This window comes from Protopterus annectens, chromosome 3.part1 (assembly GCF_019279795.1).
Source record: "Protopterus annectens isolate FY-2018-M chromosome 3.part1, PAN1.0, whole genome shotgun sequence".
Classification (NCBI taxonomy): Eukaryota; Metazoa; Chordata; order Ceratodontiformes; family Protopteridae; genus Protopterus; species Protopterus annectens.
In genome coordinates, this window is record NC_056732.1 from 335,595,889 (window position 1) to 335,623,372 (window position 27,484).

Below are 27,484 nucleotides of genomic sequence, written 5' to 3' on the forward strand. Positions count from 1 at the left end.
CTGTCCTAGAATCCCATCTCTTCCCTGTTATGGTCTCCTAGGCCGACTACCACTCACCAGTTTCATGGAATTGTAATGTAGTTCATGAATGAGACCGCTGTGTACTTAATGGTTTGTCACAATGTAATGGGAATGTTTGTCCTTTTGATCTTGTCTTTGGTAGTCATTTTATTTTGCCTATCCTATCTTGAGTGAATACTCAAAAGTGGTATAATGCAGTGGGCTATTTGTTTGTTTTTTTTTTTAATGCCCTTTATGATGTGTTACACTCTTGTCCAGGAGTGTATGTAGTCCTGGCTGGCGTGATTTGACCACAAGGGCAGTGCACAAGTCTGTAAACTATGTAGGTACCTGGATAAATGCACAGTGCACACACTGATCATTTGTGCTTATTGCAGTCTAGTGGGATTGCTAAGTTCTCTTTCGGATATTCTTGGTTAGCTAGCTCTGTTGGGATAGAGGGATAAAGTACAGACAGATTCAAGTTAATGGGTCAGGTACCTGTTGGAGTTGAGGGGAAAGGGAGTTGTGTAGCAGCCATGCTAGCTTAATCTGTTTGGGGTGAGAGGAGAGTATGGGAGCACAAGCCTTGGGCTTGCATTCCAGTGGAAGAATCTCTGGTTGGCCGTAGACCATGTGCCGACTGTGGTGGTGAAGCACAGTCCTGAGGGGGTTATGTCACTTTTGGAAGTGAGTGACGGTCCTTCACCCGACTCTATCCATACTGAACCATAAGTGGGTTACAGGGCATCATTCTCTGTGGGGCTAGGGCTTAAACTGAAAACGCAATCCCATATGTGGATGGCTGCACCACTCCCAAGATGGCCCTCCACATTGACTGTCAAGGCCTCCCTCTCACCAATCAAAAGCCATCTGTGAAAAAGGTGTAGGAAAAAATCCTGTTCTGTGGGCATACTGCTCACTGTGCTAGCTTTTTGTTTGCGAATACTAATTTGTTGTTGTAGTGCTCTTCAGTGTGTTTTCATGCAGGTGTTTACCCAATGTACTGGATCACTGGAAGTGCATTGTGTGTGTAGTATGTTTTTATGGAGAAATGTTTTTTATTCTGATATGCTTTTTTTGAGGGCCCCATTTTTTAAAGTAATGAGAATTTCTGAATTTGCTTTTAAGGAAATGGTGACAATTTTTTTTTTTTTTCCTGATGGTAATGCCGTAACACTACAGGGTAGACTTGAGCGAATACAGGGCATTTTATGACTGTCATCCCTCTCCCCTGTACAGTTAATCATTTAACACTTTAACAGTTTTGTTACCTTATGTCCGTTCATAGTTTTTCGTTGTCCAGTTTAATATACGTCATCCTACTACTGTTTCTACATCTGTATGTATATTATACTATGGTTTTAATGTATTTACTTTTCAACTCATGAAATGCAAAGTATTCATTCTTTTTTGTATCCCTTAATAACCGCTGCATCAATTTTCCACTTCTGCAGTGGTGCAGCAGCATTGTTGCCTCACAGCAAGAGGTTCCTCCTCTTAGATTCTCTGCTTGGGTTGGGAGTGCCTTCTGTGTGGAGTCTGCATGTTCTCCCCGCGGTCGAGTGGGCAGTCGAAAGACATGCGTTGAATTGGCATGCCTTTGTTGAAGGTTGGGCGTCGGACTGGCAACTCCTCACCATAAAAAGCAACTGCCAATCCTTAGCGGACCGGATTTCCGCTGTGGCGACCCCTAAAAGCCGAAAGACAAAATATTTGCGCAAAAAAAAAAAAAATGCTGACTGTGTCTGGTGATTTTAAATGGCGAACAAGAACTGGAATGTTGTGCCCTCTACCACGCATAAGCATATTGACGTTTTGTGGTCTGCATGTGTATATGTTCTTAATGTGTTTAATGTCCATAGACCAGATACCTCATGAGGATAGAATGCATGTTTAGCAGCACCCTTGGATAATGTGTGTTGCCTGTGTGACAGGATACACGGATGTTTGCGGAAATTTTCTCCTTTCATTGTTCAGTTTTAATTCATTATCTGCATTTGTTAATCTGGTTCTTCCTGTTGATCTAGGTCTTGTATGTAGGATAGAATGAAAGCTTTACTTTATTTTACATGGTTGCCATAACAATCATTTTCACACTGAGTTCAGGCTGTCTGGTAGATCTAATCGTACAAATGCCTTTCACTTTCAGAGTTCAAAAGTTTCTTTGCTGTAGGCATTATATTGTTTTTCATTTCTTCACTTTTGTCTGTTTAATTTCCTTTTTCCCTGAGCTGACTTCCCTAAGTTCCAGTCAGTGGGCTGTATCGTGTGGCATGACAAACTGAGCCATCTGACCTTCAGCATAGGGTAAATAGCAGCTTCCCCACCTAATTACAGCTACCTTTCTTGTATAAAGAACTAACTAATTACTTATCAAAAGATTAAAAAAAAAGTTTCAAGCAGCTTTAAATTGCCTGTTACATTACTGGTTCTGGTTCTGTGAAAGACTTTGTAAGTTCATCCCACATTTGGATACAAACTTTTCTAGAACTATAATTACCTGTTCATAAAGAGGAGAGAAAGCTCTGGACTCCCTGCACCCAGAAAGCTCTATGGACTTTATAGGGTCCCAGATTGGTACAAGCACCCATACAAAAATCTTAGAGTAGTCCCAGCAGTTATTTTGATGTTTCTAAAGGAATGCAATGTGGGGACCAGGTCAGAGCCAGTAGTTGCTACTTTGGATATTTCTAGGGTGTCAATTACTGGTACCCGAGCCAGATACTCTTCCAAGTGATATGGAGAGTAGGGCCATGGATAAATTTGGCAACAGTCTACAGCTCTGCTGCCCTGGACATCTGAGCTATAAATTTATCATGCATGCTGCTGTATCAGGAGGGAATCCTTAAGCAGATCAAGGGTATGACCATGGCAGTTGAGTGAGTCATTATGGGAGAAAGTGAATACATTTTACCAGGCTGCAGCCACAGTAGGAAGCATTTCCACAAATGATGCCTGTTGGCAGAGTGGCCACAGTAGAGCTACAGCTGGAGGCTTATGGTTATAAAATGTACCAGGTGATATGGCAGGACAGCTTCTTCTCTTTTGGCTGTTCCCATTAAGGGTGCCACAGCGGATCATCTGTTTCCGTTTCTTCCTGTCCTCTGCATCTTGCTCTGTCACACCAACCACCTGAATGTCCCCTCTCACCACATCCATAAACCTCATCTTAGGCCTTCCTCTTTTCCTCTTCCCTGGCAGCTCCATCCTTAGTATCCATTTCCTAATATACCCAACATGCCTCCTCAGGACATGTCCAAACCAATGCAATCTCATTTCTCTGGCTTTGTCTAGAAACTGTCCAACCTGAGCTGACCCTCTATAATATACTGGTTCCTAATCCTGTCCATCCTTGTCACACCCAGTGCAGATCTTAACGTAGTCAACTCTGCCACGTCCAGCCCTACTCTTGCCTTTTTGTCAATATGCCACTGTCTCTCCAACCCATATAACATAGCTGGTCTCACTACCCTTTTGTAGACCTTCCCTTTCACTCTTACTGGTACCAGTCTGTCACAAATCACTCCTGGCACTCTTCTCCACCCATTCCACTTTGCCTGTACTCTCTCTTCACCTCTCTTCCACACTCCCATTACTCTGAATTGTTGATCCCAAGTACTTAAACTCATCCATCTTCGCCAACTGTACTCGCTGGATCCTCCCTATTCCTCTATCCTCCCTCTCATTCACACACAGATATTCTGTCTTAGTCCTGCTGACCTTCATTCCTGTCCTCTCTAAAGTATATCTCCACCTCTCCAGGGTCTCCTCAACCTGGTCTCTACTCTCACTACAGATCAGGGTCATCTGCAGACATAGTCCACGGAGCATCCTGTCTGATCTCGTCTGTCAACTTCTTCACCACTGCAAATAAGAAAGGGCTCCAAGCTGATCCTTGATGTAATCCCACCTCCACCTTAAACACATCATCACTGCCACCGCAGACCTCACCACTGTCGCACTACCCTCAAACATAGCCTGTACCACACTCTTAAATACTTCTCTGCCACTCCTGACTTCCTCATACAATACCACAACTCTCCTCTAGGCACCCTGTCATATGCTTTCTCTAAGCCCACAAAGACTCAATGTAACGTCTTCTGACCTTTATATTTCTCCAACACTGTCAGAGCAAACATCGCATCTGTAGTGCTCTCTCCCAGTGTGAAACCATACTGCTAATCACTAATCACCTCCCTTCTTAACCTAGCTTCCACTACTCTTTCCCATAACTTCAAGCTGTGACTGATCAATTTTATCTCTCTAGTTACTGCAGCTCTGCACATCACCCTTATTCTTAAAGATAAGGTACCAAAACGCTTTTCACTCCTTAGGCATACTCTGACTTTCTGAGATTTCATTAAGCAATCGAGTTAAAAACTCCACTACTATTTCTCCCAAGCACCTCCATGCTTCCACTGGTATGTCGTATGGGCAAACAGCCTTTCCATTCTTCATAGCTCTCTCTCCTTCCTCCTTGCTAATCTGTTTCACTATCCCCATATCATCCAACCGTCTTTTTCTTCATTCAACAACGTTGCCCTCAAAGTACTCTCTTTCCATCTGCTCAACACACACTCCTCCCTTGTGAATACGTTTCCCTCACTATCTTTTATTACCCTTACCTGCTGCACATTTTTCCCAGCTTGGTTCCTTTGTCCAGCCAATTGGTACAGGTCCTTTTTTCCCTCTTTAGGTACTATAGGGTGCCTGAAGCTCATAAGTATTTTTTAAGAGTCCTAGGGCAGACCCGGAAACTGTCTCTCAGGGGCCTAAAGGTGTGAAGGCCTCTGTTAAAAATCCTGTTCCTCCTGATAAAGAGGCAAGGGCTTTGGATAGATGGGGAAAGAAAGTGTATACTTCTTCCACTTTAGCCATGAGGCGTTGAATTGTCAGTTTCACATGTTAAAATATCAGAATTACCTCCTTTCACAATTGAAATCTAAGGTGGATGCTCTGGCAGAAGGTATTGAGTGTAAAGAGTTGCAGGATTTAGTTCATGTGTCTGAACAGGTGGGTAAACATTCCTTGCAGTGTGGTTTTGATGCTGTGCAGGCCTCCTCGAGGGTGGCTGCCACTGGTTCTGTTCTTCGTAGGCATGCCTGGTTGAGAGATCAGAATTTAGCTGAGCATGTTAAAACAAGGATTTTGGATGCTCCTTTGCAGTCTGATGTGTTGTTTGGTTCGCCTGTGGAAGCAGTTTTAAAGAAAATGGAGGACAAGGCTAAGTCTATGCAAACTGTTAAGGATTTTTGCAGGTGCAGCCTCCGAAGTTTAGTAGAAATTGGCCTACTAAGGGATGGACTTATCCTGCTTATGATTCCCAGTCTAGGGGTAGGTCTAGACGTGGTAGGGGCAGAGCTCAAGGTTCTTTTAGGCCTAGGACAGGAGTTCCCCTGCTCAGACTTCTGGTGAGGGCAGGGGTCAGTCCTTCGTAAGCAGACCCAATGACCTGCCTTTTCAGCTGCCAGTACATTCTCGCCTGGCAGCACCTTTGGGAGGAAGGCTGTCTCTTTTCAAAGAAAATTGGGATTTAATTACCCAAGACAGATGGGTTCTGGATATCATTCACCACGGTTACAGGTTTTATTTCCATACCTTGCCTCCTTTCAAAGGCATGCCAGACATTCCTCCTCTACAAAGAAAAGAGGCTCACAAGCAAATTTCTCTGTTGCTCCAAATAGGGGCCATTCAGCCAGTTCCTGTGCCAGAAAGGGGCCTAGGATTTTATTCTCGCCTGTTCCTAGTACCAAGAAGGGGAACACGTGGAGACCAATTTTGGATTTATCTATCCTCAACACTTATCTGGACATCCCCAAGTTCAAAATGTTGACGTTACAACAGCTTTTACCTCTGCTGGGCAAAGATCACTGGATGGTAACTTTAGATCTCAAGGAAGCTTACCTTCATGTGCCTATAAGACTAAGTTGCAGGAAGTATCTGCGTTTTGAGCTGGAAATTCTCATTATCAGTTCTCTGCATTGCCCTTTGGCTTATCCACTGCCCAGAGTATTCACAAAGGTTCTGGCTCCAGTGATAGCTTACTTCAGGCTAAAAGGAATTCAAATCTATCCTTACTTGGACGACTGCCTGATTCTAGCTCAAGAAAAGGAAGACCTTCTACAGCATTTGGATTGTCATAGCAGTGCTAAGATGCCTAGGGTATTCTGTGAACGAAATAAAGTCCAGTCTAGTACCCTCTCAAGACATGTGCTTTCTGGGTGTGAGACTGAATACAGCAGCCCAGATGGCCTTTTTAACCCCGGACAAACAAAAGAATCTTTCCAGTTACTTCCATCAACTATCTCTTCAGTCCGGGCTGACTGCAAGGACAGTCCTTCAAGCCTTAGGGTTCATGGCATCTTGTATTCTGGTGCTTCCCAATGCCAAACTGCATCTGAGGAAGCTGCAATGGTATCTCAAAAATGTATGGACACAGCACTGCCAGGATTTGGACACTGTCATTCAAATAATACCTTGCATTCAAAAGGAATTTTTGTGGTGGGCTCAGGAATGTCACCTAAACAAGGGACTCTCTGTGACCCTGCCAGAGGCGAGTCAGATTCTAACGACAGATGCCTCACATTGCTTGGGGAGCTCATCTAAATGGAAAGTGGATACAAGACAAGTGGCCTGCCAGACTACAGCATCTACATATCAACATGAAAGAGATGTTAGCAGTCCAGTTTGCATTAATGGCTTTCAAGAGTTACTTCTTCCAGGGCAGGTGTTGATTCTAACAGACAACACAACTGTCATGTGGTACATCAACAAACAAGGGAACACATTCTTACCCATTGTGCAGGCAAGCAATGATTTTATGGGAGACTGCTCAGCTTGCAACTAACTCTTAAGGCAAGGTTTCTGCCGGAGCACAGAACTCCTTAGCAGATGTGTTAAGCAGACAAATCATGGATCCCCACGAGTGGAAACTGGATCTTCATGTATTTCAAAAATTGACAGTGTCATGGGGAACTCCAGACATAGATCTGTTCGCTTCTCCACTAAACCACCAGCTGCCAAAGTTTTGCACAAAGAGGTTTCATCACACAGCTTGGAAAGTGGATGCTCTTTCTTTCAGTTGGAAAAATCTTCATGTGTATGCTTTTCCACCTCTGCCTCTTCTCCCAAAGGTGCTTCTAAAGGTCAGACAAGACAAGCCAAGGATGATTTTAATAGCTCCAGATTGGCCTCGGCAGCACTGGTACCCATTACTGAGGAGTCTGGTAAGGAAGCCTCCATGGCCTTTACCCTTGATTCCACACCTGTTGTCTCAGAGGGGCGGTCACCTGCTCAATGTCAAGCTTCAATCTCTTCATCTAACAGCCTGGCATATTCTGTTTTGAAAGACAGCAGGTCTCAACTTCCTCAACAAGTTTTAAATGTGATTATGGAAGCCAGAAGACCTAGTACAAGGAAAGTGTACGCAGAAAAATGGAAGAGATTTTTATTTTGGAGTGCAGCAAACAATTTGGAGATTTCTGAGCCTAATTTGAGTGTGGCTCTTCAATATCTTACTGAGTTATTGGACAAAGGTTTGTCTTTCTCTTCCATTAAGATTCATGCTGCAGCAATTTCAGCTCACTATGATTGTGACCCACCATTGTTTTCGCATCCTTTGTTCAAGCAATTTCTTAGAGGGGCAAAGAATATAAGACCCCAATAGAGCTCCTACTCCTGCTTGGGATCTCAATTTTGTGTTGGAGAAACTTACTCTACAACCTTTTGAGCCTGGCTACTGCTGAATTGAAATATTTGTCATGGAAGACTGCTTTTTGTTGGCCATTACTTCTGCAAGAAGGGTTTCTGAGTTGCAGGCCCTTATGGCGGTAGAGCCTTTTTGATTTTCCATAAGGATAGGGTATCATTACGTACTAATCCTTCCTTTATGCCTAAGGTGGTTTCTAGTGTGGCTTTAAACCAAGCTATTCATTTGCCTACTTTTATGCAGATCCCCAAAATAAAGGGGAAAAGATTTTGCACTCTTTAGATGTACACAGGCAATTCGTTATTATTTGAGCAGGACTAAGGATTTTAGGCAGTCTCAGCAGTTGTTTGTTTCTTTTGCTTTGGGTTCGCAGGGCAAGCCTGTGTCAAAACAAACTATTTCTAGGTGGATTGGGTTTTGCATTGCATTTTGTTATTCCCATCATGGCAAGGAGATTCCATCTGGAATTAGGCCTCATTCCACTAGGGCTACTGCCACTTCTACAGCATTTCTAAGGGGGGTGGCCACTAAGGATATTTTGGAGGCAGCTACTTGGAGTTCAGTGCATACTTTCTCTAAGCATTATCACCTTCCTCTCTACTCTAAGTCTAGGGCTGGTTTTGCCACAGCTATTTTGCAAGGCATGTTGTCAGTTCCTGCTTCCTTATGATTTGCCAGCCTCCCTTACCTCTGCTTTGGGATTCTACCCAATAGTTAGGACTGCAGCAATGTGGAATGAAGAACATAGTACAGTTTTGTACCTACCATAAATGTAGATGTTCGAGGATCCACATTGCTGCAGTCCACCCTCCCTCCTTCCCCTCTGTGTTTAAGCGTGGTTATGTAGGTGAGGTTATATTCTGGTAATTTTGTATATATTGTACATATTTTTGGTGCAGGTATGTTTGGAATTTTTGGTTTTGGCCTTAGCTTTTCAGGGTCTTCTGACATCTGGGGCAAGAAAAGACTGAGGATATGACGTCGGTCATGCGCATTAGTACCCTGACGTACTGACGTCAGTCTAATGCGCCTGACCGGCCAGCCATATACTTTGGTATTCGGGCCGACTGGACAGCGGACTACCCAATAGTTAGGACTGCAGCAATGTGGATCCTCGAACATCTACATTTATGGTAGGTACAAAACTGTACTTTCTCTGCATTGCCCTTTGGCTTATCTACTGCGCCCAGAGTGTTCACAAAGGTTCTGGCTCCAGTGATAGCATTTTTCAGACTAAGAGGAATACAGATTTATCCTTTGGACGACTGCCTGATTATTGCACAAGAAAAGGACTAACTTCATCATCTACAGTATGTGATGGCAGTGTTAAGATGCCTAGGGTATTCTGTGAACGAAACAAAGTCCAGTCTAGTACCCTCTCAGGACATGTGCTTTCTGGGTGTGAGACTGAATACAGCTTCCCAGATGGCCTTTTTGACCCCGGACAAACAAAGAAGCCTTTCTCTTTATTTCCATCAAATGTCTCTCACGGGTCCAGGCTGACTGCAAGGACAGTCCTTCAAGCCTTGGGGTTCATGGCATCTTGTATTCTGGTGCTTCCCAATGCCAAATTGCATATGAGGAAGCTTCAATGGTATCTCAAAAATGTATGGACACAGCACTGCCAAGATCTAGACACTGTCATTCAGATAATACCTTGCATTCAGAAGGAGTTTTTGTGGTGGGCTCAGGAATGTCACCTAAACAAGGGACTCTCTGTGACCCGGCCAGAGGCGAGTCAGATTCTAATGACAGATGCCTCGGACAAGGCTTGGGGAGCACACCTCAATGGAAAATGGGTGCAAAACACGTGGCCTGTCAAACTCCAACATTTGCATATCAACTTGAAGGAAATGTTAGCAGTCCAGTTTGCATTGATGGCTTTCAAAGATTTACTTCACCCAGGGCAGGTGTTGATTCAAACAGACAACACTACTGTCATGTGGTACATCAACAAGCAGGGGGGAACCCATTCTTACCCTCTCTGCAGGCAAGCGATGATTCTGTGGGAAACTGCTCTCAATCTACACCTCCCTCTTCAGGCAAGGTTTCTACCAGGAGCACAGAACTCCTCAGCAGATGTCTTGAGCAGACAAATAGTGGATCCTCACGAGTGGAAATTGGATCCTCATGTATTTCAACAGTTGACAGTGTTATGGGGAACTCCAGACATAGATCTGTTCGCTTCTCCACTAAATTACCAGTTGCCAAAGTTTTGCACAAAAATGTTTCATCACACAGCTTGGAAAGTGGACGCTCTATCATTCATTTGGAACAATCTGCATGTATATGCCTTTCCACCTCTGCCTCTTCTTCCCAAGGTACTTTTGAAGGCCAGACAAGACAAGCCAACCATGATTTTGATAGCACCGGATTGGCCTCGACAACACTGGTACCCACTACTGAGGAGTTTAGTACGAGAACCTCCATGGCCTCTGCCTTTGATTCCGCACCTTTTGTCACAAGAGGACAGTCACTTCCTCAATGTCAGGATTCAGTCTGCATCTAACAGCCTGGCATATTCTGTTTTAGACTCTGGAAGGTCTCAGCTTCCACAACAAGTTTTGAATGTTATTTTGGAGGCCAGGAGACCTAGTACCAGGAAAGTTTACGCTGATAAATGGAGGAGATTTTTTATTTGGAGCAAAGGAAAGGACTTTGATGTCTCCAAACCTGATTTTTAAGTGTTGCTCTTCAATATCTTACTGAATTATTGGACAAGGGTTTGTCTTTCTCCTCAAAGGTCCATGCTGCAGCCATTTCTGCTCACTATGATTGTGACCCTCCTTTATTCTCTCATCCTTGGTTTAAGCAATTTCTTAGAGGGCAAAGAATATAAGACCCCACGTGAGCTCCTACTCCTGCTTGGGATCTCAATTTTGTGTTGGAAAAACTTACTCTACAACCTTTTGAGCCTGCAGCTACTGCCGAGTTAAAGTATTTGTCATGGAAAACTGCTTTTTTGTTGGCCATTACCTCTGCAAGAAGGGTTTCTGAATTACAGGCCCTCATGGCAGTGGAGCCTTTCCTGATTTTTCATAAGGATAGGGTATCTTTGCGTACTAATCCTTCCTTTATGCCTAAAGTGGTTTCTAGCGTGGCCTTAAATCAAACTATTCATTTGCCTACTTTTTATGCAAACCCCCAAAATAAAGGGGAGAAGATTTTGCATACTTTGGATATTCACAGGCAGTTGCGTTATTATTTGAGCAGAACCAAGGAGTTCAGACAGTCTCAGCAATGTTTGTTTCTTTTGCTTTGGGTTCACAGGGTAAACCGGTTTCAAAACAAACTATTTCTAAATGGATTGGGTTTTGTATTTCTTTCTGTTATTCCCATCATGGTAAGGAGATTCCTGCTGGAATCAGGCCTCATTCCACTAGGGCTACTGCTACTTCTACGGTCTTTCTAAGGGGGGTAGCTACAAAGGACATTTTGGAGGCAGCTACTTGGAGTTCAGTGCATACTTTTTCTAAACATTACCACCTTCCTCTTTATTCTAAGTCTAGGGCTGGATTTGCCCCTGCTATTTTACAGGGCATTTTAGCGGCCCCTAATGCTTTATGATTTTTGCCATCCTCCCTTTTCCGTTGCTTTGGGATTCTACCCATAAGTAAGGACTGCAGCAATGTGAGATGAAGAACATAGTACAGTTTTGTACCTACCATAAATGTAGATGTTCAAGATCCACATTGCTGCAGTCAATACCCTCCCTCGTTCCCCACTGTAGTTTGACTTGGTGCTATGCTTTAGGTGATGGTGGTTGTTGGGCATGTTTTTGGGAGGTATTCTGTTTTTGGCTGTGGCCTTTCTGGTTTGGCCTTCTGACATCTGGGGCAAGAAAAGACTGAGGATATGACGTCGTCATGCGCCTTTATACCCTGACGTTCTGATGTCAGATCTAGGCGCCCATGACCGACGTCAGCCTTGTACTTTGGTATTCGGGCCGACCGAGGACAGCGGACTACCCATAAGTAAGGACTGCAGCAATGTGGATCTTCGAACATCTACATTTTATGGTAGGTACAAAACTCTACTTTCTCTCCAGTGCCCGTTTCTCCTAGACTTCGATCTCAATTTTTACAGGAAACACCGAAGATTGTCCCGTCCTCTTTCCACTTCATTTTCTATCAGATTCTGTCAGTCTTGTGAAGCAGATATGGATAGGATGATGAGAAAGTTCTTCAGATCTCCAATCCAGATGGGGTTTTACTATTTGTGCCCCATCAGATCTGGGAGCCTACAACCTGCATCTCTTACCATAATCTCTCCTCTGATTGACTAGCAATTTAAATTGTTTGAGCCCTTGGATCTGAGAGTCTGTGTCTGATTCAAAGGCAGCCACATCTTTGACCCTACCTATGTCTGACTTGTTCGGTGCTTATCCTAGAGCAGGACAAGTTTCAGAGCTAAAGCATCAGCCCTGGATATGGGGGGGGGATGCCTTTGACTGAGGCTTTCAGAGCTGTCACTTTCTCTCGGAGCCTTGACATTGGATAGCTCTGATTCGACTCTTCCCTCATGGCAGAAGTCTGGGCAGGGCTGGAGCTTGGCAGCACCTGGAACTTCAGCTCAATTGAGGCTGGCAACGGCATGTCCTCTGCCTTTTGAGGTGGTGGAGGGGGCTTTCTCTCATCCAAGAGTCCACTGTACTCTTGAATCTTTGGATCCCATCTCTGCCTCCCTTGCATCCAACTTCTGAGACTTGTCATTCTGTCTCTCCTGGACAGATGGTCCATATTGGCTTCCAGGCAGTTGTCACTCGAACTTCCCGTCTTCCGATTTACCTCCCCAGATCATCCCACCGAGGAAGTCTCCTGGAAGAGATTGTGTAAAAGGAGGTATATAAATTCCCCTCCGCAGTCTTTGACTGGAGAGACTGACTTCGTTGAGTGGGAGGGGTGCCCAGATCTGCACTGAAACATCTTTGGAGATGTTTTAGATATCCTCAGCCAAATAGGTGGATGGTCTTCTAATCCCCCTTCCCAGGAGGAGTCTGTGTTCCTAGAAGCCTCATGTCTTGGGTTACCCGTCCAGCTGATGCTCTTGTAGACCTTGTGTCTTGCCAGGCATAGAATGAATCTGATACATGGAATCCAAACCCCTATCAGATTTCTCTCTGTCCAAGGTCGGGCACCATTAGAGTAAGGGAATTCCTGTGAATGCCAAAGAGCTAGCTGAACAGAGCTTTACTGTTTGAGAGTCTAGAGTAATGGACAGGTTTGAAAAGTGCATTTATGCCTCAGCAACCCATGCTTTATGGTCCGTTAATTACTTGAAACATTGATAAAGTAACTCTCCAAATCTAGTCCAGAGTCCATGTCTGTGGAGTAACTTGAGCAGTTTTGTTCACAACTGGCCACCTTTCAATATGTTCATGAAGTTAATCTCGGAATGCAGCAGAGAGTTCCTCATGGGTGGCAGATTCAGGAATAAACATCAAAAGACATGCCTGAATGCTGTTGTGACTTTGCGGAGCCTTTAAGTAGTCTTTCAACAGTGCTTTCTTTGATGGATCTTCATTGTTTGGCCCTACAGTAAAAGACAAACTCTTGTATTGAGCAAGATGGAAAGACTTTGTCTGCCATGGGAATCCATTTTCTACCCCGCAGAGATCCTTTTCCAAGAGTCCGTGTGGAGGGATGTGGTTCCAAAAGTTGCAAGGCCATTTTTAGGACTCCTGAGTGGGGAAACTTCTCCCAGAGGTGGGGGGTTAGTGGAAGATGCCAGAGGTGGGGGGTTACAATGGAAGATGCCACCCTCACGGCAGAGAGGGTCTGCAAAATCAAGAGTTTCAAGATTCCTTTTCAGACTAAACAATTTCAGTGCTCCTGAGGGGTTGCTGGACTGCACTTCACAGGAGGAAGGTGGGGGTTGGGGGGCTTGTCTCTGCACCTGGAAGCCTGGGCATCTTTTATAAGGCACTTTTGGTTCAAAAATTCCATACCCAGAGGCTTTCATTTCATTTTTTGCAAATCCCACCCTCTAAATGGAAAAACTCCCCCAATCAGCCATTCAGTAGCTACTAGACAAGTCATCCACAAGGTCCTACCCGACCAGGGAGGATTTGAAACTTGCACAAGGCGCTCTCTAGTGCCTGAGAAGACAGTGGACCTGAGGCCCATCCTGGACTACAGCAATCTAAATCGGTTTGTAAAGCACTCCAGGTTCTGGATGGTCACTGTTCAATCCATTCTACTGTTCTACAGAAGGATGGCTGGATGTGCTCTGTCAATCTTCAGGATGCATACTATCGCATCAAAATGAACAGATGCTCCTGGAGATGTCTGCATTTTTGGCATGGGGTCCAGTCATTACCAGTTCGGTGCCCTGCTCTTTGGTCTCACCACAGCCCCTAGAATGTTTACCAAGTGCATGGCAGTGGTGGTAGCTCATGTCACACTGCGGATTCCGTGTGTTTCCTTAACTAGATGACTGGCTCTTCACTGCCCCGACCCAGCGTCTTCCCAAAGGATAGGAACTACCTACTCCAATTATGTCAGTCTTTGGGGATTGCAGTCAGTTATACCAAGTCCCACCTTCAATCATTTCAAGTCATTGGAGCTCACCTGGACACCTCCAGTCAACTTGTCATCAAGATTACATGTCGGGAAGATACTTTCACACCCTTCAGTGAAACTTGTTCTTCAGGTCTTAAGGTCAATGTCTGCAGCATTTACCTTTCTTCCAACAGCTTGTTTCCATATGCGTGTCCTTCAATGGATTCTGGCAGTTCAGTGGTCAGTTCTTCAGCCTCTGACCCATCTGATAAAACTGTCTGGTTTGCAAGGACTCCTGCTTTGGTGGTTTCAGTCCATTGAAGCTGGTCAGGGATGCCCCTTTGTATTTCCACCCTGAGTAGCCACAGTGACCATAAATGCCTCCCATTTGGGGTGGCGGGCATTTCTTGGGATGGATGGTACAAGGCACATAGTCCCCAGAAGAGACCAGTTTGCATGTCAGTGTCCTGGAGATGAGGGCAGTCCTCTTAGTGTTGCAGACTTTTCAGAACTCTTTCTTTGGGGACGACTGCTATTCAGATGTGCCAGGTTGATAAACAGGAAAACCTGGTCTGATGCACTTTGTCGAAGCAACGAGTGTGTGGCAGTGGGTGATCTTAAGCTACTTTCTTTTGGCAGTGAATATACTGTAGAAATCCAGTGTGCTAGCTGACTCAGGACTATCCTGTTGATTGAGATACCACTCATGAAGCAAGTAGTGGTGGAAAGAATCTTCCACAGATGAGGTCAGTCTTGCTGCAATCTTTCTCTTCTCTCAAGTGCACCAGGCTGTTTGTCCTAGTCTCCCTTGGGGGGGGGGGGGGGTCATTGAGAGATGCTGTAGTCCAAGGTTGGCCCTCTGGTCTCCATTATGGTTGTACTCCCAATACCTTTTAATCCCCAAATATCTTTAGAAAGCATTCCAGTTGAAGATCAAGGTTATCTTCTTTGCCCTCTTGGCCTTGTGTGGTTTCCCTTCCTTTGGTCTCATCTGTGTCTTACTTGGATACTGGACCATGCTCCAAATCTGATCACTCCTCCTACAAGGACGGCCCACCCAGACATCCCAGGACTCAAGTTGACTGCATGGTTTCTCCAATTCCAGTAATGGCTAGACAGCCTAGGCTTTCTTCCCCAGTTCGTCAGATTTTGATGTCCTCCTAAAAAAGCCTCCACTAGAAAAATCTGAGTAAACGGAAGACATTTTTATTGGGCCCATCAGAGAATTGGATCCCTTCTCTGCATCTGTTTCTGCTGCTGTTAAAATTTCTCCCCTCAGTTTTTCAAGAAAGATCTAGTTTTTCCAACATCAAAATTCAGTTGGCAGCCATCTCATTTTGTCATACCAGACATGATGCTTTCTGTCTAGCATCCTCCAGGTTATGCAAGGCCTTAGACCTCTGATTTTTAATGATCCTTCTCCACCCTGGGACCTTACGCTGTTGTTGCAGAGTTTAACTCGAATCTTCCATTGAGCCCTCAGCCAAGTCTCATCTCAAGTTTCTTTCTTGGAAGACAATGTGTAGTAGCCATCAATTCAGCTAGGTGAGTTTCTGAACTTCAAGCACTGTCCTCAAAATCACTTCCCTTTATTCTTCCATAAGGATAGGGTCACTTTATGTACTAATCCATCTTTTCTGCCCAAGAGTCTCTGAAACAAACATCAAGCAAGTGATGAATGTACCTGTGTTCTCCCTAAATGTTTCTAATAAAGGCAAATACATGCTTCATCTCTTAGATGTGCATGGCAACTTTTGTTTTTATCTTCATATGATGAAATATTTTAGGAAAACCTGATCAGATTGTTTCCTTTGCTCCCAACAGATTGGGAAAAACGGTTTCTAAAATCTCCTTGGCAAAAAGGTCAACGGATTGCATTTCTTATGTCTATTCACAGTGTGGTTCATCTTTGCCTAGACCTCCAAAAGCTCACTCCTAGATCCATGGCTACTTCATCTGCTTTCTGGGCCAGGACTTCTATTGATCATGACTGTGCTGTAGCCACTTGGTCCAATGTGCATGCCTTTATTGCTCATTACAAGTTGTATCTCATTTCTAGAGGCAGAGCTGCCTTTGGTTCTGCAGTACTTTGTAATATCTTTCTATAAGGACCACTCAGGGTTAGCGTAGCTGGGGCCTCTCCCATTTGTTGAGGAATGAATGAAAATGACAACATCAAATACACAAGTTTAAGTACCTCCCCATAGCTGTGCATCTGTGTTGTCCATTTTCATTGTTTCCATTCTCCTTTCCTCTCTCCCTCTGTTCAGCAGTGACCTGATGGAAATAGTGGAACAACTGTTGCGGTTTGAGCCCCTATTCCATCTCCATCTTTTATGTGAACTATAATCACTCCTTTACTGATCTGAGCAGCAAACTCTATTTGAGGTAAAACTGAAGTCAGGGCATTATGGATAAAGGGAAGAACCCGAGAGTCTGATCCAAGAGTCTGAAAGAAATGCAACAGAGGTTGGATCTGAGACCCATTTGTTGAGGCATAAAATTGGACAACATAGATTCATAGTTAGTGAGTACGTAACTTATTTCACCTCCTTGCCTTTTTTTATTTTTATAGTACCTTACTGTTTGTCCAGTTCTAGTAGTGTGCAATCTACATGCATAGTGCACAATTTTAACTCTAGTGGCTGGCCAGTTAGGTCCAGTCCTCACATTCTCACAAATGGTCACTCGATAGCACTGGAGGGTTACCATATTTTTCCAGTTCATTACAAACTTTTTTATTCATACTTCCTTGTAGTGGTCCAACATAGAAACTTTGATACAATTTCATCTGTTATATGACCAAAACGTCTCATTGGACTGTGGAGAAACTTAACATCTTTCTGAACGGGTTGTTTAACATCTTTTATAGACTTTTGTGAAACCACCATATTCTTTTACACAGTGATTTTACAGTAATCAATCCCTATACTGCTTCCCTCAGACTTAATTTTAGAACTCCTGTTTCTCAGTAGGACTCCACTCACTTTCTAGATATATTAGCCCCTTCACCCTCCGATACCTGCCATGTTTATGTGAACTTGAGTTCATAATCATTTATTGGTGTACCTCAAGTGGGATATTGCTCTTGCTGCCATCTGTTTGTTTTCATTGTTTCATTTACTACTTCAGGTCTCCTTTATTTCTTAACTTGTAGGCATGTTTCTGTTTTGTTTATTTGCAGCAGACTTAAATATCCCAGTTTGACTTTAAAGCTCTTTGATTCCAACACCTAGCTTAGATAATGTAGTTCTTTAAAGGAGAACAGTCCCTAAAGAAAGTTTTTCATTACGGTTTGGTGTTTCGTACATTTAAAACACCACTCTGGGACTATTTACAGGTTTTTAAATATTTTTTGTAAATAGTTAGTCTGACGACATGAGGTTTAGCATCTTGAAGTGACCCTGATTGTCTGCTTCTAGGTGTCCCACAGTGCAGTGCTTGTTTGTTTTTTTTTTTTTTTTGTTTTTTTTTGTTTTGTTTTTTTAAGATACCATCATGGGGGCATCTTTCTTCCTGTCACTGCATTGTCTCAGTCAGTTTTAAGTAACATTTCTTGTAGTTCAGTGACTACTTAAAACACTAAGAAATTCCATTCTGTGGCATTTGTACTGTTACTGCTGCTGCTTTTTAGAATGGCTAAATTTAGTCTCTTTGAATCCTGAATTGTACTACTTTATCTCCCATCCACTTTCACACCTAACCTCCTTAGCTACAGGCAAAAACGAAACCACTGCACCAGATAAAGTCCAGACAAGGCTCCAGAAGTATAATGCAAGAAATCCAAACAGGCAAAGGACACGCACGGCATAAAACCAAACAATTTATTTACTAAAAAAAATTAAGCGCTTTTGTGTAGTACTCCTACGCTTAATCAGACATAAAATTCTATCACAAACCTAAACATTTTAAACACTGTTAAACCAATCACTGCTAGCAGTCTTTTTTTTTCCCTCCATTTAAATAATTAGTGGAAACAAAGTGATTTAAAGTAACCTAACACTTTAGCAAAGTAAGTACATTTTAGTATGTTCCAACCACAACTTATATAATTTCAGATGTAATAAGGCATATATTGCAGATATATAAATAGTATAATATGCATCATACATGAACCATCTCATCATGCTGTTGCAGATATACTACTGATGTGGAAAATGTAATGCAGAACTGGGCCAACAAAGGCTGAAACTGTCCTGCCATCCACATAGTTAACTAAGTATACACCTTACATGAAATTTACAATGGAAAACAAACTGCTGCATGAACACTTATTCTGTTAAGATGGTCAAAAAAGTTTTTTTTTTTTTTTGTTTTACATTTAGGGTTGCCACCTTTTAAGCGGGACTCACAAATATGAAGGCACCAAGACTATTGCACACTTCTTTGTTCACAATTCACAATCCACAGTTTAAGTGCTTTCATCCAGTTGCTATTGGACTTCCTCAGAACAATGAACATCACTAACTCAACCTTTTTATACCCCTCCCTGTAAAACAATTAAAAGTAATCGGTAGGTTAAAATTGCATAGTATTGCACCAATCCCACCTATTTGTTAGACACGCACAATGCATGTTAAAATTCAGAATACTGGCTCATTCTGACAAAATACTAAACTGTATCAAAAAACTGTTTCCAACTTATCCAAGTAAATTAAATGCTACGTACACTAATGTTGTGTGTTAACCTAAAATGTGTTTAATTTCTAGTATGGCTGCAATACTGACTCATTAATGCCAGGAAAAATGGTGGCATCCAATCTCAATTGCCACCTTGGTTCACATGCATCTAAATCCAGGCCAATCACCCTGCCCTGCCTGTCCTTCAACTGTTGTAATAACAAAAATGTAAACTTGTGGTTTGGATTTTGCATTACATGTTTGGCTAGGGCATTTGTTGACTTCATATCATATTTTTAATGTCAGCACTGTACTCTTTAATTCTGTCCTTAAATTGCCTGCTGATGATCTTAGTGTTTCACTGTTGGCAGTCATGACATTTGGGTTATCGGCTTGTAGTAGCCCTCAGTCGGCCTGATTATCAAAGTTTTGAGTCCTGTGTCTGTTGCGGTCTCATCTTTCATGATGTCGGGTAGTCAGGAGTATAAAGCATGCAGCCGACGCAATTACATCCAGTCTTTCTTGCCATGCGGTGCCCGAAGCAGAAGCAGTTCGCAAGTGCCAGTCGGCCAACTCCTGAAACTTTTGTTTTCGAGTTTCAGAACTGCAGTCTTCAACTAAGCCAAGTACCCCATTGGGGAAACTTTTTTTTGCTGTAAACCGATGTCAGTAAAAGTTAATTGTATTTCTTGTGGAAAGCAAATACCTCAAAGATTTTCATTTGTACTGCATTCCTTGCTTAGGCCCTGACCACAATGTACCTTGCTGTCGTTTTTGTGCCTTATTTAAACAAACTATTCATAGTCTGTTTATGCTTCTAAATATTTTGGTGCTCTGTTCAATTATCCAGATATGGCTTTGGTAAGCCGCCCGTCTACAGACATTCCGAAAAAAATGCAAAGAGAAAGACAGACCGCATAGGTCCAAAGCTGCCAACTCTTCCCCTAAGCTAGTCACCAGTTAGCCAGTACTCTGAGGTGCTTTTGCAGCCCCTGATGCCCACTAATTCAGATTCGCAGGCCTCTACTGAGACCCATTCGGAGTCAGGTATGCCGCGAGATGTTTTCAATTGTGGAACGTGCGGATGTCTCTACCTTGGATGGGTCCAGAGCTGCTGTGCAGGCACCAGCTTCTGAGGGTGTATTAGGTCTACTGACTTGCATAATTAAACAAACGCCATCTTCTTCAAGGCCTAAAACTCGTTCCATGCCTAGAAAACAGATGCCCAGACCGCATGGTCAAGCCTCTATGCCTAAAAAACAAGAATGGCTGAAGACCTGATTACTTTAATCAGGGGGAAGCCACCCTTCCCCCTCTAGGAGATCTAGGACTGAGTTTGCTTCAGATTCTTCTGATCAGGATTCTGAAATTAGTTTCCTCTGACCAGGATTTACCCTTGTCTACCTATGAGGACTCTGTTCTCTCTGCTTTCCCTCCAGAGGATTTCTCTTTTGGTAACCTTGCATACTCTTGGAGAGCATTTTCGCTGGGAAAGCCAGGATTACTCTGACTTGAAAAAGAGGCTTAGGGATTTCTTACTCCTACCCCAACACAGGCCTTTAGCTATTCCCCCCCCTGTACTGGACATTGATGATGCCTTTTCAGAATCTAGCTTGGCTACCTCCTGCTCCCAGAAAACTTAATGGATGTTACAGGGTTCCTGACTCAAGTTCCTCTTCCTACTGTGGATCCTGAGACCATTTCACAGGGACCCAAGGGCATTAAGGCTACTACTGCCAAAAATCCTACCCCCTCTGATAGAGATTCCAGGATGCTGGATAGATGGAGTAAGAAGGTATACACTTCTGCAATCTTGGCCATTAGGGCCTTAAACTGCCAGTTTCATATGTTAAAGTATCGGCAGCATATTATTGGATTGCATGAACAGGAAATGATTTTTGACTGTGCTGAAAATAAAGATTTACAGGATTTAATGCATTCTGCTGAACAAGTTGGAAAACCTACTTTACAGTGTGGTTTTGATTCACTAGAGGCATCTTGCAGGGCTGCTGTCACTGGGTCTGTACTTAGAAGGCATGCTTGGCTAAAGGAGCAATCTTTGCTAGATCATGTTAAAGCTAAATTGCTGGATGCTCCCTTAAACCAAGACCACCTGTTTGGCAACAAAGCAGAAGTAGTACTTAAAAAGTTGGAGGAAAAAGCTAAATCTATGCAAACTGTTAAAGATTTCCTGCAAGTACAGCCTCCCAGATTTAGTAGGCATTGGCCCTTTAAAAATTGGTCTTTCCCTGCCTCTTCCAGGCCTTCTCGGCCCAAACCCAGAACCAGCAGAACACCCAGGCTTCAGTCCCAAGGTACTCTGGGGCTATGCAGTGGAGGGCTCCCACTTCCAAAGCAGGGAGTGGTAAGACTCCCCCTATGGTAAACTGTCTCAATGGCTTGACTTTAAATCTTCCAAGCTCTGCACAACTGACTGTTCCCTTAGGGGGAAAGTTTGCCCAGCAGGCAAAAAGTTGGGGACTCCTTACCCAGGACAAATGGGTTTTAAATGTTTCCCAAGGATACAGATTCCACTTTCACTCCTTACCAACCCCAAACGGTTGGGCAGACCTACCCCCAAATCAGTGGGCAAAGGCTCAAAAGCAAATTCTCTCAAGCATCAGGGCTGTTCATCCTGTTCCAGAAGAGGAAAGGGGACAAGGTTTCTACTCGAGACTTTTTTCCTGGTGCCCAGAAAAGAAAACTCCTTGTGTCCTATACTGGACCTCTCTATCCTAAACACATTTTTTGGTGATCCCAAAATTCAAGATGCAAACTCTTCACCAGCTGCTTCCTATGCTAGGCAGGGATGCCTGGTTGGTAACACTGGATTTAAAGGAAGCCTACCTGCACATCCCAATAAGGGAATCCTGCAGAAGATATCTACGCTTCAAAGCAGGTTATATGCACTATCAGATGTTCTTCGTGTTTCACTGTTGCAGTCATAACTGTAGGGTGATCCTGCCGGCAGGCAGCCCGAGGTCGGCCAGAATTACAAACTCTGGGTCCGGCGTCGGCTGCACAAGCTAGTACCCTGACGTCGGTACGCTCTGGTACATAGCCCTCAGCCGATGCCATCTTCTCCAGTCTTTCTTGCCGTGCGGTGGAAAGCAGCTCGCAAGTCGTTGGTTGGCGATTTTCGAATTGATTGTTGTCGGTCCGAAGTTCTTACTTCTCTTCTCAAAGCTAAGTACCCCGTTGGGGAATCTTTTTCTTGTTCCTCCGATGTCGGCAAAAGTTAATTGTATAGCGTGTGGAAAACGGATACCTCATAAAGATTTCCACTCTTACTGTCTACCTTGCTTAGGCCCTGACCACGACGTTTCTTGTCTGTTCTGTGCCAGGTTCAGTTCTCGCACTATTAAGCGTTGGTACGACTGGGCTTTAAATTACTTTGGCAGACGCTTCAATTATAGAATGTCGTCTGATTCTACCGGAATTCAAAAGAAGCGCAAAGACAAGGACAGGCCTCCGAGGTCCAAACAAGATTCGTCGCAGCTGGAGCCAGCGTCTGGTTCGGCTGTCGTCAGTGAGGTGCTTTTGCAGCCCCTGTCGTCCGCCACTTCTGAACCGGTGGCCGATATGGACTCCCATGGGGAGCCATCAAGGCCTATTGTTTTATCTGCTGCAGGAACTTCGGACGTCGCTCCCTCAGATGGGTCCGGAACCGCTGTGCAGGTACCGGCTTCTGAGGGGGTATTCAGGCCTACTCACATCACTATTTCAAAGACAAAGGCAAAGTCCAAGACTCCAGTTAAGCCTAAAGTTTCTGCTCAAGCTACTTCTGAAGCTACTCCCAAGACACAGAAGCAATTGCTAAGGATGGCTGAAGATTTGCTTACAATGATTAGGGGTTCTCACCCCCCTCCAGAGAAAAGGCCTCGACAGGATGTTCCTTTGGATTCCTCTGACCAGGCTTCTGTATCTTCTGTTTCTTCCTCTGAACAGGAATATTCTTTTCCTCCTTATGAGGATTCGGATGCTGAGGATTCCTTGCCCTCTGCTTCTCCGCCTGAGGATTTTTCTTTTGGGGAGACCTTACATGAGATGAGGGAACATTTTCATTGGGAAGGTCAGGATTATTCTGCTTCCAAGAAGAGGCTTAGGGAATTCCTTCTTCCTCAACACAGGCCTTTAGCTATTCCTCCTGTTCTTGATATTGTGGCAGATTCCTTTTCTGAGGCTAATTTGAATCCTGATTCCATGCCCCCTGCTCCTTCTAAGCCTGATAGATTTTACAGGGTCCCTGATTCTCATTTATTCTTATTTAAGAACCCTTCTGCGGATCCTGAAACTATTTCTCAGGGTTCTAAGGCTGCTAAGGTTGCTTCTTCCAAAAATCCTATTCCCTCCGAGAAGGATTCTCGTGCCTTAGACAGGTGGGGTAAAAAGGTATATACTTCTGCTACCCTTTCTATTGGGGCTTTAAATTGCCAGTTTATATGTTTAAGTATCAGCAATTTCTTTTGTCTGTTTTGAAGCAAAAGCTTGCTACCTTTCCGGCATGTGCAGAGGATAAGGAATTACAGGATGTATTGCATGCAACTGAACAAGTGAACAAGCATAGTTTACATTGTGGTTTTGATGCTTTGGAAGCTTCTTGCAGGGCAGCGGCCTCTGGTACTGTTATTAGGAGACATGCCTGGCTTCGTGAACAAAGTTTGCCGGAACAGGTTAAGGCTAAACTTTTAGATGCCCCTGTTCAGCATGATGTTTTATTTGGATCCAAGGCTGAGGAGGTTATTAAAAAGATGGAAGAAAAGGCAAAATCTATGCAGACTGTGAAAGATTTCTTACAAGTTCAGCCTCCTAGATTTTCCAGGAATTGGCCCACCAAAATTGGTCCTTTCCCACGTCTGACAGGCCTCAAAGGGGAAGATATAGGCGCTCAGAGGTCGTGGTCAAGCTCAGGCCTCTTACAGATCCAGACAATGGACTGCTTCTTCACCTAGAAGGGGAGAAGACAGATCCCAATCTCAAAGGAAGCAGACTCAATGACTCTCTCGGTTGGGCTTCAGGACCTCCTTACCTGGATGCCCCTCTCGGAGGAAAGCTTTCTCTTTTTTACAGAAATTGGACTCGTATTACCCAGGATAAATGGGTATTGGACGTGATTTTAAGAGGCTACAAGTTCCATTTTCATACTCTGCCAAGGGTTATCGGGTGGCCAGATCTGCCAAAACATCAATGGGCAGAGGCCTTAAATCAAGTGGATGCTCTACTGGCCATGGGAGCCATAGAGCCTGTTCCTCTCTCAGAAATGGGAAAAGGCTTTTACTCAAGACTGTTTCTGGTTCCAAGAAAACAAAACTCATGGAGACCTATTCTGGACCTGTTAAACACCTTTTTGGAAATTCCAAAATTCAAAATGCTTACTCTGCAACAACTGATTCCAGTGCTCTCCCAGGACGCTTGGATGGTGACATTGGACCTAAAGGAGGCCTACTTACACATTCCCATCAGGCAGGAATGCAGGAAATTCCTCAGATTCGAGGCAGGCTCTAGGCACTTTCAATTCTCTGTACTGCCCTTTGGTTTATCTACTGCGCCCAGGGTTTTTACCAAGTGCCTGGCCCCAGTAGTGGCTTATTGCAGACTTCAGGAGATTCAGATTTACCCCTATTTGGACGACTGCCTTATTCAGGCAGACAGCAAGGACCTTTTACTTCAACATCTGGATTTTGTTCAACGTCTTTTCCTCCTCCTGGGATTCTCCGTGAACAGTGTCACAATTGATCCCTTCTCAACAAATGATATTTTTGGGAGCCCTCCTAAATGCAACCTTACAAAGGGCCTTCCTTACTCCAGAAAAACAAATACAGCTGGCTTCAATTTTCAAGACCTTGGCAACTTTAACTCGGCTCACTGCAAGGAAATTCCTGCAGGCACTGGGCTATATGGCTTCATGCATTCTGTTAATTCCAAATGCAAGGCTTCATATGAGAAAACTTCAATGGTACCTGAAAAGTGTATGGTCACAGCATTACCAAGATCTGGACACTTTGATTCCTCTGATCCCCTGCCTCCAGAAGGAGTTCATTTGGTGGTCCAGGGTGTGTGCTTTAAACGAAGGGAAACCTTTTAGTCTACCTCAACCTTCTCAAATCATAACCACGGACGCCTCGGATTATGCTTGGGGAGCACATTTTCTAAACAATTGCCAGCAGGGAACCTGGACAAAGAACCACCTTCACTGTCACATCAATCTGAAGGAAATGTTGGCAGTTCAAAATGCTCTTCTAGCCTTCAAGAACCTTTTGCAACCAGGGCCTCTAATAATTCATACAGACAACACCACAGTCATGTGGTACGTAAACAAGCAGGGGGGCTCTCATTCATACCCCCTTTGCAGACTAGCTATGGCTTTATGGGACACAGCTCTAAGTCTGAATCTGCATCTTCAGGCTCAATTCATTCCAGGAAAGCAGAATCTCTTAGCAGACAGCCTAAGCAGAAACATTTTGGATACTCACGAATGGATGCTAGACAACAACTTATTCAACAGGATAACTGCAGTTTGGGGGTGTCCCCAGATAGATCTGTTTGCATCCCATCTCAATCATCAGCTGCCTCTCTCTTGCACCAGGTCCTTCCACAAAACAGCTTGGAAAGTGGATGCCCTGTCATTCTGTTGGAGGAACCTTTTGGGATATGCCTTCCCTCTTCCTCTTCTTTCCCCGGGTATTACTGAAGATAAAACAGGACAAGCCCAAGTTCATCATCTTGATTGCTCCAAATTGGCCTCGACAGTTTTGGTATCCAACCTTATAGCATCTGTTCTTGGAACCTCCTTGGATCCTACCTCTGTACCCTTCTCTTCTGTCCCAGCATCAGGGTCAGATGCTACACCCTCATCTCAAGACCCTTTGCCTGGCAGCTTGGCTCTTCAAGGAAATTTGATTTCTTCTAAGCTCCCCAAACAAGTTTTGGATGTCCTTCTAGAAGCTAGACGGCCTAGCACTAGGAAATCCTATGCCTCTAAATGGAAAAGGTTTTGTATTTGGATGCAGGACTGTGGCTCTAACCCTTTTGTGCCTGATCTCTCGTCTATTTTGCTTTACCTTTCAGACCTTTTGTCTAAAGGCCTTTCCTTTTCTTCCATTAAGATTTATGCTTCTGCTATATCTGCTCATTTCAATACTGACCCTCCTGTTTTTTCTCATCCATTGGTGAGACAATTCTTGAGAGGAGCTAAGAATTTGAGGCCTCCTAGGACCCCTCCTGTCCCTGCCTGGGATCTTAACTATGTTTTGGAAAAACTCACTTTGCCTCCTTTTGAGCCTGCTGCGGCTTCTGATATAAAATTTTTATCCTGGAAGACCGTTCTTTTGTTAGCATTGACTTCTGCCAGAAGGGTTTAAGAGTTGCAAGCTCTCATGGCTGTGGAACCATACCTAATTTTCCATCTAGACAGAGTATCCTTGAGGACCAATCCTACTTTCATGCCTAAGGTGATTTCGAAAGTTGCTTTAAATCAGACAATTCACCTTCCTACCTTCTTTCCTAATCCTCAAAATAAAGGGGAAAGGATTTTGCATTCATTGGACGTACACAGACAGTTACGATTTTACTTGGACAAGACTAAAGAGTTCAGAAAATCTAACCAATTGTTTGTTTCTTTTGCCTCCAGTTCTCTTGGAAAGGCTATTTCCAAACAAACTATTTCCAAATGGATTGCCTATGGAATAAGATTTTGTTACACTCATCATGGGAAACAGTTTCCAGGTACTGTGAGAAGTCATTCTACTAGAGCAGCTGCCACTTCTACAGCTTTTCTCAGAGGAGTTCCTACCAAGGATATCTTGGAAGCTGCCACTTGGAGTTCTGTGCATACCTTTTCCAAGCACTACAATCTCCCTTTGTATTCAAGACCAGGGCAGGTTTTGCCTCTGCTGTTTTGCAGGGCCTTCTTGCTGCCCCTTCTATCTAAGCCTCCTCCCTTTCTTCACTGCTTTGGGATTCCACCCTACAGTTATGACTGCAACAGTGAAACACGAAGAACATAGTACAGTTGTGTACACCTACCATAAATGTAGATGTTAGAGTGTCTTCACTGCTGCAGTCGGTGTTTCCCTCCCTCCTATCCCCTCTTTTTTTTCACTTTTATGGTGTATTTGTGTTTCCTTGTGGGACTCATTTTTGGTTTATTGTGGATTTCTGACATCTGGGGCAAGAAAGGCTGGAGAAGATGGCGTCTGCTGAGGGCTATGTACCAGAGCATACTGACGTCAGGGTACTAGCTTGTGCAGCCGACGCCGGACCCAGACTTTGTGATTCTGTCCGACCTCGGGCTGCCTGCCGGCAGGATCACCCTACAGTTATGACTGCAACAGTGAAGACACTCTAACATCTACATTTATGGTAGGTGTACATAACTGTACTTTCTCTGCACTGCCCTTTGGCTTATCTACTGCGCCCAGGGTATTTACGAAGTGCCTAGCCCCTGTCATTGCATTTTGCAGGCAAAGAAATATCCAAATATATCTATACCTGGATGATTATCCAATTCGGGCAGAAAGCCAGGAAATACTATTGAATCCTCTGTTTGTACAGAAATTGCTAACTTCTCTGGGGTACACCATAAACAAATAAAAACAAATGGCGTCTTGTACCCTGCCAACAAATTGTATTCTTGGGAGCAAGCTTGAACACA

The 27,484-nt window shown here is 43.9% G+C and overlaps 1 protein-coding gene across 2 annotated transcripts in view; it reads left to right on the forward strand.

Moving 5' to 3' along the window:
- Positions 1 to 27,484, forward strand: part of SNX10 (sorting nexin 10) — a 654,311-nt gene that overhangs the window by 84,183 nt on the left and 542,644 nt on the right. The window lies entirely within an intron of this gene.